General features: G+C 43.5%; 1 protein-coding gene across 1 annotated transcript in view; it reads left to right on the plus strand.

Moving 5' to 3' along the window:
* The first annotated feature begins 5,295 nt into the window (after positions 1–5,295).
* The window catches only part of LOC138300886 (putative oxidoreductase YteT), a 1,004,722-nt gene continuing 995,765 nt past the window's right edge, over positions 5,296–14,252 (plus strand). The window contains exon 1 of the mRNA XM_069240740.1: positions 5,296–5,472. The gene's annotated coding sequence lies outside the window, so the exon portion shown is untranslated. The remainder of the gene's footprint in view (positions 5,473–14,252) is intronic.

A 14,252-nucleotide genomic window follows, 5' to 3' on the forward strand; every position in this document is an offset into this window, starting at 1 on the left:
AGGTAGCTTGGTCAGTGTTGTTCCTGCTGGTTCGCCATATTTTTTTGAGTTGTTTACATCTGCGTTTCAACGTACTCAGTTCCGGAGTGTACCAACTATGTTGTTTGATGGATCTGTGCATTTTGGCAGGTTTGGTGGGAGAGACTTCGTTGGTGGCATTAGTGATCCGGGTGTTGAAGTTCTCAACTGCCTGGTTCAGGTCAGTGGTGACGTTGGGCTCGGAGATACTGAGGGTGTCAGTCCATTGGTGCTGAGTGCCCTTGTTCGAGTTGCCGAAGGGGCTGCCGTGGCAGTTGGGACAGGGTTGCGGGGAGGTCCTGCGATGATGAAGTGTACGATGGAGCGGCCAGACCAGGTGAGTTCCATGGAGTGGCTGTATCTGATTCTGTTGCTGCCCGTCATGTCCTCCTTTGTGTGTGGGGCTTGTGACCAGCTGCTTGAGGCCGATGTTGTCTAGTCGTTCCAGGATGTCAATGGAGTTGGTGTTAGTGGATTGGATGGAAAGCAGGGTGATGAATTAATTCATTGAAATGTGAGCGCTGTAGAGAGTAAAGAGAATAAACACACATTACTCTGTAGATCATTCGCTGGATTGCGCATATGAGGGCATAATTTAGACACGTCCCTTCACACAAGCACAATGTATTATCTGCAGCAGACCGTATTGTGCATTACCCCATAACAGCCAATGTCTGCTAAATAGGAATGTCCAGGGGCAGGCGTCAGAAAAGGCCCACATCACCAATTCAAATCTGAGTAGAATGGCAGGGTTGGGATGACAACAACTCTCTCAGCTTCTGGTAGGTGTTAAACTTCCTCCCTAGCTAGAGGCTACAATGGTGTCAGAGGCAGGCCTGTGCTGCTCTATCCAATTTCCTGTTTCACTCACTTGTGGGAGAAGAGATCAGCGAAAAGAAAATGCACTATCACACTATCAGACGAGGTTGGCTGAACTTAAGGGAAGTAAGAGAAGTGTTTCGAATCTTGTCGTATGTAAATTTGCCCAGAAACAGGCATGCAGGTTAGCCGTTGGATTAAAAAACATGACGGCAAGATCAAACGATTTCTGTGCAATTCATTAACAAAGATCTGAAAGGGTAGAGGCCGACTCTGAGGAAATTATCTTTAAGTCATGTTAGAATGCGAGTGCACCATCTGGCCCATTTGTGGGAAGGAGATTCTGTAATTTGCATTTTGGACTCTACTTCAAGCGCAGGGATGACATTTTAGTGGGGTGTTGCCATTCATTTCACAGAATACTTTGGATGTATCCTTTGATGCACATGGGGTGAGAAGGAGAGCAAGAGAAAAGAAGATTGGATTGAAGAGGAACAGAGTGAGAGAGGGAGAAGGAGGCAGGGTGAAAGAAAAAGAAAAAAAGACGAGGTGAGACAAATAGGGTGCGAAAGAAAGGATCAGAGGGTGAGGAAGAGTCGGGAATAGGGAGAGGGCATGACTGAGATGGAAAAATAATGTATTATTCTGGCGGAGACAGGTGAATAGATTTACTACACACACAGCTGGCCGTCTCCAAAACCACTTTAAAAATCAGAGAATTTGTGTGCTTGTAGTTTGTGTAATTCTGCGTGGATTGCCTGCTATCTTTACAGACATTTCAAGAAAAAAGAATTGTTACACAGTAGGTATTAAAGCAGACACTTCGTTGTTTCATGAGTTGTCTCTGAAAAACGGATGTACTCACTCAGTTTTTAAATTTAAAAAGTTGAAAAACAATAGTCATTGCACATTTTGCACAACCGCGTGAATGCAATTTATCAAGATTTATGTTAAGAAGACAATAATAATATGAGGTGACAGTGCATTTAAATGGAAGCTATTGTAATGTATGGTGATATTAAGCAAGCAGCAGTGCTTCCTTTGTTCAGTTTACAGTCAAAACGTTTTGCACCAATTGCCTTTTTTTTATACTTCTTATTTTCTGTGTGATGAAGCTATACAGAACCCATTTGTGTAAATAGTTACAAGGCAAACCATTACATTCAGATGAAGCCTCTGTTACCGAACAGGCAAATACAAGTTAACTGACATAAATTGGGCATATTCGGGACATTCCAAGCACATAACTCTGCATACAGAGTATATGGTCTGGCACAGCCAAGGAGTGTGTGTGTGTGTGTGTGTACAGTCTGGCCTAAAACAGTTTCACCTGCCACAATGACAGGCAATACTTAATTTGAGCCAATAGTTACCAGTGCTCAGCACCAGCACTTAATTGTCAACAGTGGCATTTATGGCAGTTCGCCACATGGTGGTGCTGTGAGCCTAATTTTGAGATGTGCACAATTGTTTGACAATTCGATATACATTAAAAATGACTAATACTTACAGCCGAGTCATTCTTATGGGTTTTGGTGGCCTGGAACAGCCTGAATCGTCACACTTGTAGGAGCGTGATACTTATTAGTTGTTTTGGTGCTGTCATTGGTTGCAGTGGCAGCAGCAATGGATGGTACAAGCTACAGTGACCGCCTGACAAGTGCACTGGCACCTCTTTTTTTCAAATTAAGCACTGATGAGAGGGCAGCCGCATACGTTTGCAGGCTCACGGTTACAAATCACCATTATTGGAAGAAAAACATTGATCTACAACCAATGATTTGACAACTAGCGACCACGTCTTTGATCATACTTAAGCATACCTAGCACCAATTAAGTGGGGTATATTTTCCATCTCTGAAATATGCACAAAGTACTTCTATTGAAGACAGTAAACTGCCGCATTCAGGGTTAGAATTAGTACGTGTTGGCCACTAGTTCATGAGCTGTTGCGGAACCTATTGCCTTTTAGCTTTTTCCTATGAAAATTGTAATGGAAAATGCATGATTACACCTCATTTAAAATCAATGATGATAGCCACTACTGCTCACTCTGGATGAATTTCAGGGAAGGTATTACACCCTGTTTACTTGCCAAGTTCACTAGCTGCCACTGTCCCCTGTGCCTTTTAGGCCTCTGTGATCCCCAGAGCACAATGCAAGCTTCTTCACACACTCACAAGTGGTCAGTGAAGATGCCCTACTGCATTTGTTACTTTACCAACACATGGGCAAGAAAGAAACACCAGAGGTGGGGGCGAAAAATCTGGTAAAATGAGACAAGCAAGAAAGGGATAAAGAAGGAGCAAAAGAGAAAATTGCAGACAAATAGAACAAGCACTTGCAATGCAATGGGTCTCGTGTTTGCTCGGAGTAGTGCTATTTGCGTTGTAAATTCCTAACTGGAATTTTCTTGCCACACAAACTGAAAATTAAAAAATAAAACAATTGACATAAGCGAGCCTATTCAAAGTGCCGCCGTGAGCGCAAAGAGAGGGACAAAAGGAAAAAGAAGTTCGCTCACAGTCAAAGCTATAGACAAAAGTGCAATTATCCATGTAACAGGGTCGATGGCCAAGGTGGTAACAAACCCCCCTAAAGAGGGACTAACACAATGCAGTTAGCATCGAAAACAAAGGATTTCTGAAAGGCAAGCCCATGAACGAGTGATTGGTATGGGCGTGCGGTGGGGGTGGTTTAAAACCCCGATACATATCAACACGTCAGAAAAGCAGCGCTTGTGCGCTGCTATGCTACACCTAAAAAGGAAGACAGGAGAGCAACATTTATTACAGGATAGGAATGGGCTAGAAAAGGAGGACATTTATCTATACAATAAATATAGAAGAAAACACAAAGGTTGAGCAATAAAAGGTAGAGAAAGCAAAACAAACGTGACAGAGATAGACAAATGGAACAAAAAATAACAGGTCAACATCGAAGGGACAAGCTATGAAGTAAGGGACTGCAGACTAAATGGAACCAGTGTTTCAAAACAAGGCAGAGGAGGGGGCCTGAATAAGAAAATAATAGTAAAAAACAAGCTGAAAAATAAGCTCTGAGTTACAGGTTCAAATCTGAGTGTGGTGTCATATGAGATTACTGTATTTGTTGCAGTGTTATGTGTCTTATCAGCAGATCACTGCCAGGGCTTTGGGTGGGCCAGGTCCCTCCAGGCCTGAGACCTGGGAGTAATTAAAAACCGACATTGGAATGGGTCTCTATTGGGCTCTTTATTAATGTTCTTAAATTGTTGCTGTCAAAAACACTGATAGATTTCTGAACTACGAATGTAAGAAACGTTAAAATAATGACTCCACATCAGCATTTAGGTCCTCATTTATATTTCATGTGGCTTACTTAATCTTGCGTTCCCCAAGAGTTTTAGCTATTTCCAGGGAGTTGGGTTTTTGAGGGTTTTTTTCTGTGTTACTGTGTTGCTTTTTTGTTACTCTTTGATAGTGCAAACTTTGAACCGAGTTGCCTCCAGGTGTAGAACGGGACACGATTGAAAGGCCCGAGTTGAGGCTGAAAGCAGTGCAAAGTTTTCATATTGGCTGTTGGTGGGTCAACAAGGTATTTAGAATGCATGGTCATACAATCGTTGGCCTCTCTGCAGAGCGCACAGAACAATGGCCCTGTGTTCCGCTTGCAATTGTGAGACTGCAAATTTGTATGAAAGAGGTACACTGTGGTCAAAACACTGACAAGATTAAATGAAAAGCAAAAGCAGTGGGTGCTTACAAGTGAGTGGGGTGCTTTGTGTGTTTGGGGCGGTGAATTGAAGATGCAAGGAAGTACATTCAGGAGAGAGTGAAAAGAGGGTGCTGAATAGGACAGAAATGAGCTGTAAAATATGCAGATGGACGAGCTGTGTGAAGAAAGAGGTGAAACATGCCTAACATAGACTGAAAATAATGGAATGACTGAAACACTTTGAAGACCACTGACCGTTTTAACAGGCCTCAGTAATGTTTAATTCACAGTCTCACCATTTCGAATTGAAACATTTCCATTATGTACAACAAATGTATAGTTGCTACTTATTTATCTTAAGCAGCTAACAGCTAATGGCGTACATGCCAACCTTCTGAACACGAAAGTGGGAGATTTCAGAAAAAAACATCAGGAGACTGCATCTTTCCCCAATATCCCTCGCCCCCCACATTCGGATCTCTTTCTTTCCAAGGGGCCCTTCCTTTGTCTTAATTATGCCACTTCACTGAAGGTCGAAAGCGGTTTCCTACGGTCCACGAGCATCCCCGTATTCATCCCTGTAGACCGTCTTATCGAGATGTATGCTTTTGCTGCACAAACTGAGGCATTTTTTAGGACTGGAACCGTCTTAAGTGACGCCTTGGCCTGTCAACGCATAACTCACGAACAGGGGCCTCGGTGCTCAAAGGCATCCTGTGAGGCTGGAACACGCTGTAATATTGTGACCACTAGAGGTCCTGCTTGGCCGGTGGCTTCCTCTCAGAGCGTTCTGCATCCTTCTTTAACCGAGTAGAGCTCCCGCCGCCTACCAGATGCCTTCCGTGTTACTAGTTCACCACAGCGTACCTCTCCTTCCAGATTGACACGCGCTTGCCTCCAAACGCTATATCTGCATATAAACACTTGGGGACCAGGAAGGTAAGTGGTTTCTTTCTTTTATGATTCACAACAACGGAGATAAGGCTTCTTAATGTATAAAAACCTCGTAATCATGCGGAATACAAAGTTGTTTTTATTATTTGTGAAAAATGCATACAATGTAGAATCTAAACACCAACAGCACGTTTCAAAGCGCTATAGTTTTAATCTCTCCCTGCATCTTCTTACTGAAATTATTTCCAGTTCGTGGGTCCTGAAATGAAGATTTTAAATAGGAAAACGCAATCTAGTAAATATCACCCCTGTAGTGAGGCTGGGACATTTGTGCTTATATTGGTTAGACAAAATGTGCATCTAGTTACTGTAGGCTAAAGCGGGAAGTCTGCAGTGCAATGTTCCATGCTTCATGGTCAAAGAACTGCATATAGAAAAGTATGGGGAACTGTGATCCTAGGTACAATGGGGGTGTGGTCAGCGAGTCTGGAGGTGGGATCGGAGATATGGCTACAAAGAACTAAATATTCTGTAACTGTTTTGTTCGCCTTTCATCTACAGATCAATGCATATAAAAAAAAACAATGCAATGAAATGAAAATTAATGCTACTTAAATGTATTTGTGGGGAATGCATTTCTCTGGTAGTACAGTTCGGTTGGATAATGCAATCACTGCAGATGCCTGTGGGTTTAACTTGACGGTCCCTGATTTGAATTGCTGTCGGTGCACTGGGGAAATAGTGATGCGTATTTATAGTGCTAAGAGGTTCAAGTATGTGACAAAAAGTACTGTGACTAAGTAAGTCATTAGCTTAAAAATATTTTACATACAATATATGTTACGTTGTACTCCGTGTACATAGGATGTCACAAAATATGCAAAAACATTTCGTTTAAATATTTACAGTGCTTTTCAAAGTTATGTTTTTAGTAACACGCTGATTGTACCTAATCCAACCCCTTTTTTATTGCTTTCCATAGATTAAAAGGACACATTCCAATTTCTATCAATTGAAGCCTTTGTTGGCTCCTCGGCAGTCTTTAGTTTTGCCAATCAACATATTGCATTTACATTTTTTTCAGGTACCGAGCACACTGGAGAAAACACTTGTTTAATATTTAGCTGCCACCACTTTCACTTCACGTAGAGAAGCCCCTCCCCTTCTCTCCTTCAGCCTGCTGCAAGATAATCATTCAGGCACGGTTGCTTTTTCAATAAAGGGTTTGCGAACTGTTTTGGTCAAATTAATAAAGCTCAGAACGTCATTCCCCGTTCCCCTGCCGACTTGGAGCTTTGAACTTGAATGCGTGTGTGTGTTCCGCATCAGAGGAGTGCTACCCAAACATCTATCCAGCGGTGTTTTACCATATCCATGTGTGTGTTCGAACCGCTGCATAAGTCAGGTGGCACCAAGCATAAAGCTGAAAGGACTTCAACCCATCTCCGGTCAGGTGCCGTGTGGGCTGTGCAGAAGCTGTCGGCCAGTATTCCAGGTGCAATCAGAGTGTTCCTCCGCCATCCTAACGCCCTGCCCTTCACATAAAGCCTCAGCTTTTAGATGGTGTTTCCTTTCTTTTAGCAGCCTCCCATTCAGGACCCTTTCATGGCTTAATCGCTCTGCATGACAACAGCGACGACTGGCAATGTTAAAGGGTTCATAAGTATGAAGTAAAGCCAGCCCTCCCCTTCCATAATGAATAACAGGGTATTCTGCTAACCAAATTGAGAAAACTCACATGCCAACAGGCATTGCTCCTTTTGCAGAAATTAGAGGGGAGAGTCGAATTTAAAAGGGAACATATGATAGATGTATAAAGGGTTGCCACCATTTTCAGATAGAAATGGGGATGTAGCTGGTACGTGAAATTTATTTTTTGAATTTTTAATCATCATATAAGATTATGGATATTGCCTTAAAATAATTTTTGATGCAATATCTGCAAGACCACTGGAATAGGAGAGCCAAATTATGCAGCAGGGTTCAGTAAATCATGGGGCAAGAAAAGCCAAAGCATCATTTTTGCACTGTCTCAGCATTGGTTGTACACCCAAATACAGAAATAAGCAACAGAGCATTCATCCTTTGCAAAGGGCTTTCTGCTGCGCGGGAACACGCGTTGCTGCATTTTTAGAAACTTTTGAAAAGTTGGAGCTAAAACAATTTTTTTCTGTTAAAATCATCAGATTTTGCAGCAGATGGAGGATATTATTATTATTTATTCATTCGGTCTAGAAATTTAGACCATTAAAATACAAAGAGAGAAAAAAAAAAGAACACTCTTACATAATAAAGTATTGCATAGTAAAATTTGCACCATTTGAACGTAGGTAATACTGTTGGAACATAAAACCTGCAATCATATAAATATCGACAATGTGCTGGTTAGCATTAAAACTTTAGGCATACTTAAAAACAATAAAAACTGTATAAAAAATACTTGGATATTAAATTTTTGTAAAAAAAATTAAATATCATAGCAATTCGACTAAAATAACATCTCTATAAACTTGTAAGGTCTCGTCTTTTCCTATCCGGGGATTCAAGTTCGTAACAAAGAGATTCCTGAAAAGACGTCATAAAAGTTTGCTAGAGTTCACTTCAATGGCATAGTACCTATTGTATCTAAAGATTTAAAAGTTAAACATCAAAAATGTAAATTTCATGTAAAAAACAGCTTCTGTATGCGAGAGAAGTGATTCAGGAACCCGTAGCTGATTTGTACCGACGACGAATAGAACAGGCTTCAGTTAAGTATTTGGAGACTGCGCTAACTACCAGTGAAGAAGTATCGTATCTACATATTCTGGTGGCGTTAGCTCGGTCCTGCAATAATAGGTTTTTACAGAGGGGGATAATCCACCTCCCTCTAGGGCTCTTGTAAAGGGGGCAGAAAAACAGCATGTGCTCAGTTGTTTCCTTGCAATGATGGCAAAATATGCATCTGTCAGTCAGAGAATTATTTGATGGCCAGCAAGCCGTGAAGCTATTAATCGGCAGGATGCCATATCTTAGCTGGAGAAATAGAGTACGAGCATATGCAGGTATAGGGAGATCCATGAAGCTCTCGGACCGGGGTTCGTGTTTGAGCTGGAGGAATTCTGATGTTAACCTGCCCGCCCTGTTGCGGTGCAGTAAATCCTCATTGGTTTTCCCCCAATACCTTTTTTTGACAAGTTGTCTTGCATTAGAGGGGATCATCTCAGGATATTTCCAATAAAGGGGAAAACCTAGGTTGTCCCAAGCAGCTTTCATCTCCTTCAGCCATGGGATTTTCTTCGGACCTTGGGGCGATGCTAAGAGTTCTCTTAACGCTACCCTGAATGGTTCAAGTTCGGTAGTTTTCCAAAGGCGAATCCAGTAGGAAAGGGGTCTCAGGGGTGCTGTGTTTTTGATGCTATTTATACCTAAGTCAAGCCTGAGAGGGGTTTCCTAACCTGGAAACCTGTCTAAGGAAATTATTTTCTTTGGTTTGTAAAGGGTCCAATTTTCTATGTGAGCCCCAAAGTTCCGCTCCATATAAGGCAGCTGCACGGATTTGTACATTATAAATCTCAGCAATTATATTCAGGGGGGGACTCAATGCCTTTCTAGCTCTACGAGCTAGAGCCCCACCTCTTTGACTTATGATAAGTGCTCCTTTGTCAATGGCTGCCTCCCAACTACCTGTATTAGAGAGCCGGATACCTAGATACTCGAATTCTTCCACTTGTTCCAACTGAATTGAGTTCATTACTATTCTAGCACTGGGTTTTTTCCTTGAGGTGCTGAAGATCATAAATGTTGTTTTCTTGATGTTGATGTCCAGCCCATAGTCTCTGCAGAAATCGCAGAATTGGTTGACCAAGCTTTGGATTCCTATTGGTGATTTAGCTAGAAGAATAGTGTCGTCTGCATAAAGCAGACAAGGAGTTTTCTTTCCAGCCAGTTTGGGCGAGTCATTAATACAATTTTCTAGGTAGTGGATGCAGTTGTTAATATAGAGCAAAAAGAGAGTGGGGGCCAGAACACAGCCCTGTCTAACACCTCTTTTAATAGCTACACGGTCTGTCAGTTCACCATCCTTACCGCACCTGATTTGTGCATAAGTATTGTCATGTAATCTGACGATGAGTTTCAAAAGACCAGATGGGACCCCCATGTTTGAAAGAGTTAACCAAAGCATATTCCTGGGGATCAGATCAAAAGCAGCTCTGAGGTCGATAAAAATCACATACAATTTCCCCCCCCCAGGTCTACATTCTTCCATTTGATTGCCAGGAATCTTAGGGCTTGGTTTATAGTGCTAACTGCGGGTCTAAACCCCGCTTGTAAATCAGATAAAACTTCAGACTCCGAGATCCATTCATCTAAGTGGGACAAAAGCTGTTTTGCATAGATCTTTTGGGAGTTGTCAAGTAAACATATCGGTTGATAATTAGCAGGATTATTGGGGCAGCCTTTCTTGAAAATGGGAACTATCTCAGCCCCATTCCAAGAAGATGGAGCAGGACCTCCCGCTGCAACTGCATTGCAGATTAGATTGAGATAAGGTGCCCAAATATCAGGTCTTGCCTTATATAGATCGCCCGGGATCTTATCAGGGCCGGGGGCCTTTCCCCATTTAAATGAATCAATTGCAGCTCTAGTTTCAACAAGGATAAATTTAATCAGGGAGGCTCCTTGAGTTATTGGAACATCGCGGGTTCTAACAGATACTTCAGGTGGACCATCATATAATTGGCAGAAACGCTATGCCCATAGTGCAGAAAGGATTGTAGAGCCGGGTAAAGAGGCTAGATCGCTACAGTCATCTGCTATCAATTTCCAAAACTTGGAAGTGTCATTTGTTTTGGCGCGCCTTAAGACATTCCTGTTTATAATCCTTTCTAGCTTTTCTTATGAGTTCTGTGTGGTCTTCTTTTAATGATCTCAATAAGTTGAGCTGAGCTTCTCTACATGAGTTACTGAACCACCGTGCACAGCCCTTTTTCTTGGGATTGCTAATAATCTCTTTTGTGAAGAGAAGCTTTAAACAATCAAACAGTTCAGTGTGGGCTGATAATATCCCCTCAACATCATCGTCCTCATTATATGGAATCATAAGTTGCATTTGATCAGCTAATAAGTTATATATTATTGAGAGTTGTTCGGGGGATGAAACAACAGAGTCCCATTTTATATTACGTCTGTTATTTGATAAGACGAGCTGTTGTACATATGCCTTAGAGTGGGGAGATTCAAGCGAGGAGAAAAGGCCTCTGGTCGTTAAAATCAATGGATCATGATCGCTCTCATCGTGCTCATGTACCCTCATGTCAAACATGTGACCCCACAATCGAATGTCAAGGAGTATGTAGTCAATCTGGCTCCTGTGCACTCCACGCCTAAAGGTGGGGTGCAGGTTAATATCAGAGCGGGAGCGCCCATTACAAGCTCGAAGACCGTGTGTTAAAGTAATATCAGGCACTAGACGCGCTGTTTTATTCAGTCTCGGTTTTTTGTGTGCAGATAACTGGGGGATGCCCCAATAGGCATCCTCTTCTTTGTATAGCTCTTGGACCAAGGTGTTGGGCTCGAATGAAACATTAAAGTCCCCTGCAATCAAAATGAAATGGGAAGAAATATTGTTGTGGAGAAGGGTGTCCAATGAAGTAAGAGCATCAGAGTCATAAAGGCTGCCTACACTTCTATTGTAAATATTGATTATTAATAGAGATCTATCCCCAAGATTAGAAACTAGTAGAGCCTGGAGATCAGGGCAGCCCGTATCTATGGGTTCGACCTTACACCTGAGGGAACTGCTTAGCCATATTAATAGCCCTCCCGAAGGTCTCACAGTGGGCGTCTTACGAGCTGCCACTCAGTAGCTCTTAAAACCTAATCTGTTTTTGGGTCCCAGTCCCCAAGTTTCTTGAAATAGACAAATCTGGTGTTCATCAATGAATTGGCCCCATCCAGGACTTTGCAGTTTGCTCTCCAGGCCAGCTATATTCCAGCTAAGAACTGTGGTCAGGAGATTTGGGGGGGGTATAGGCAGCAACCTCACTGTTCCCCCCAAACAAGTGATAACCCTTTTTTCTGTTACCCTGTGAATTGATCTCCCCATGGCATACTAAGCCAGACAAGTTCATATCTGTTGCATTGATAGAGGGGGTATGCCCCAAGTTGTTGACTTGGTCTCTCAAGGACAGTGGAGGAGGTGGCGTAGGGGTACTGGGGGCCGGGTAAGCAGTGTGCTCAGTTTCATAGCTGTATAAAACCGCTCCACTTAATCCGTCAGTTAGTCAATCTATCTCAGAGAGACGGGTCAGAGAGCATCGCGATTTCAGGATTTGACTGTGGGTGGGGGCCAAAGGGAACTCTGTGCACCAAAGACAGCTTACTGTATGCAGAAGTCGAGGGTGGTGGATAAAACACTTGTAATCTGCTTAAGGAAACAGCCCCTGGTAAGGGATAGGGTCTATTTGCATTTGTAGAAAGCAGTTGACAAGACCAGGAGAATTGAAGTTGATGACAATACAATCCCCTGAACCAGTCTTTTCCAATGAGCCCACCCACCCCACCCTTCTCACCATTAGTATCGAGGGTATCATAGAAAATGCAAACCCAGCGTTTGCATGAAGCCAATGTACAACCTTATTTTTTAGTTTGATAAAAGATTCAGGGGATTTGGTTTTGAGCTCAGGAACGTTAGTAATAATAAGAACATAAGGGCTGGCCTCTGGAGGGAGGTGCAGCACTCTCAGTTCAGACCTAGCTTGCGGCAGGGCCTTCTTCAAAGGGCCTATTGGGGGGAGGCATGTACTGTGTGAGCTTCGCTAACAACAGTATTAGAGGAAACAGTTCCTTCTACAAGGGGGGCTGGAATCATAACAGGGTTATTCTTTAAAAAGTTGGCAGGTCTAACAGGTATATTTCCTTCCTGATTTATGGGCGGGAACAAACTTTTAAGCCTTAGAGCAGAAGATCTGTAGACATTAGCATGGGTTTGGGTAGGGTGAGAGTGAGGAGGGAGAGATTGGGCTCCTGTAGTTTGAGGAAGTGCTAGCAGCTGATTCTTAATTAAGCCTTCTAGTTTGTCCTCAATCGTTTGGAGGCGAGCTGCGATGGGAAGGAGCAGCTTAGTAAGCTCTTCACTTATGAGATCCCTTATTTGGTATTTTGCCTGTTGGCCTTTGGCGTTTTCTAAGGAAGATCTAATCTCGTTATTGTTTAGCGACCGGTCAGGGTAGGGGGGGGCTCAAAATCCTAGAGCGTTTATTTTTTTTGACGGGCTCCCTACGTTTCCTTTTGCCCTTGCTTTTGGAATCCACTACAGTTGAAGGCCCTCCTTTGGAAGGACTCTGGATCAACAAGGTTGATACTGTGAGGGCAATAGGATTACTCAGAGTCTTAGCCTAGAGTACCTGGGGGGTACTACAGAACAAAGTAGGGGGGGGTGGTTAGCCTAGGCTGCGAGACTGGCAGCAGGGGGGGCTGGGGTTGAGGCCTGCAGGGGTTGGGCTATTGGTTGTAGAAGAAGGGGCAGCTAAGCGACGTTCCACCAGCTCTATCTCCTTCTCTAATACCCGACAGCTTTTTTGCAAAAAACCATCAAGTGTTTTGTTGGACCCATGCTTATCTTCTGGACCTCCCCCCTTCCGTCTACCCATCTTTCCCTCATGTTTGCGGGCCCCTTGTTTAGACATTGAGTTAGTAAAACAGTTGACCAACAAACCCCACTGAAAGTCAGCTTGAAGTCCCTCACCAGGGGGAAGACGGGAGGCTCCTCAGTCCTGGATGCGGGGAGAGAGGAGACGGAAAAGTAAAATAAAGAGGTGGGGCCCGGCCCGGCCTCCTCCGGTCGCTGACGGGCGCAGACGGGCCCGCCCTTGGCCCAGGCTTTGCCCGGGCGCGTTCCGCGGCAGCGGGTGCGCTAAAGACTTTTAATGGGGCCGCTCCCGCCCCTTCAAAAACTGTCAATTGGCTCGGGGGCTTGGCTCCTGCCCCGGCCGCCTCCTTCAACAAAAAGCGCGTCCCGCGGCAGCGGGCGCGCTAAAGACTTTTAAAGGGGCCGCTCCTGCCCCTTCAGAAACTGTCAATTGGCTCGGGGGCTTGGCTCCTGCCCCGGCCGCCTCCTTCAACCAACAAAAAGCGCGTCCAGCGGCAGCGGGCGCGCTAAAGACTTTTAAAGGGGCCGCTCCCGCCCCTTCAGAAACTGTCAAGATAAAGAATCATTTGGAAACTGGACCTCATTTGAGGGTATGCATGGACTGGTTTATTTGTGTGCTTTTTCTGTCTGATACCTCTTCACCTAAAGCTCATTCGACATAGGTCCTATCCTAATTGTTTGTTTTAATAAAGGTGTGCAGTAATTCATATATTGTGGCAATATGCCCTTTTAGGGCTTTTGGTCGTACATTATTGAAAATCACGGAATTGTGAAAATCCATTTAACTCAAGAAGTCACACCACTGGAGGCACAAGAAAGAACAGCCTTTAATTGAATTCAGTACCTATCTCCGTAATTTATTTTGATAGTTTTGGCCTGGATTCATTGAACGATTTCTCTGATCCGTTTCTACTCCCACTCCCACTCCAAAGGTTGATTTGTTCATTCTGTCGTAAAGTTAGGATTTCTCCACAACAGGAGACACCCCCATCCCATAAAGAATGATTTCTGATCCATGATCTGTAATGTATAGCATTTAAGCAGTTTTTATGTTTAATCAAATAGCATGTCGGAGCAAATCCAAATAATTCCAGAGAGCCTACATCTGCTCTAAGATTAGTTTAGAGAACTGACAGCTCAGGTACTGCTAACCTCTTCAAGGGTTGTGTTGTACTGCCACCCCCCTTTCTCT

This window comes from Pleurodeles waltl, chromosome 6 (genome assembly GCF_031143425.1).
Source record: "Pleurodeles waltl isolate 20211129_DDA chromosome 6, aPleWal1.hap1.20221129, whole genome shotgun sequence".
Taxonomy (NCBI): Eukaryota; Metazoa; Chordata; class Amphibia; order Caudata; family Salamandridae; genus Pleurodeles; species Pleurodeles waltl.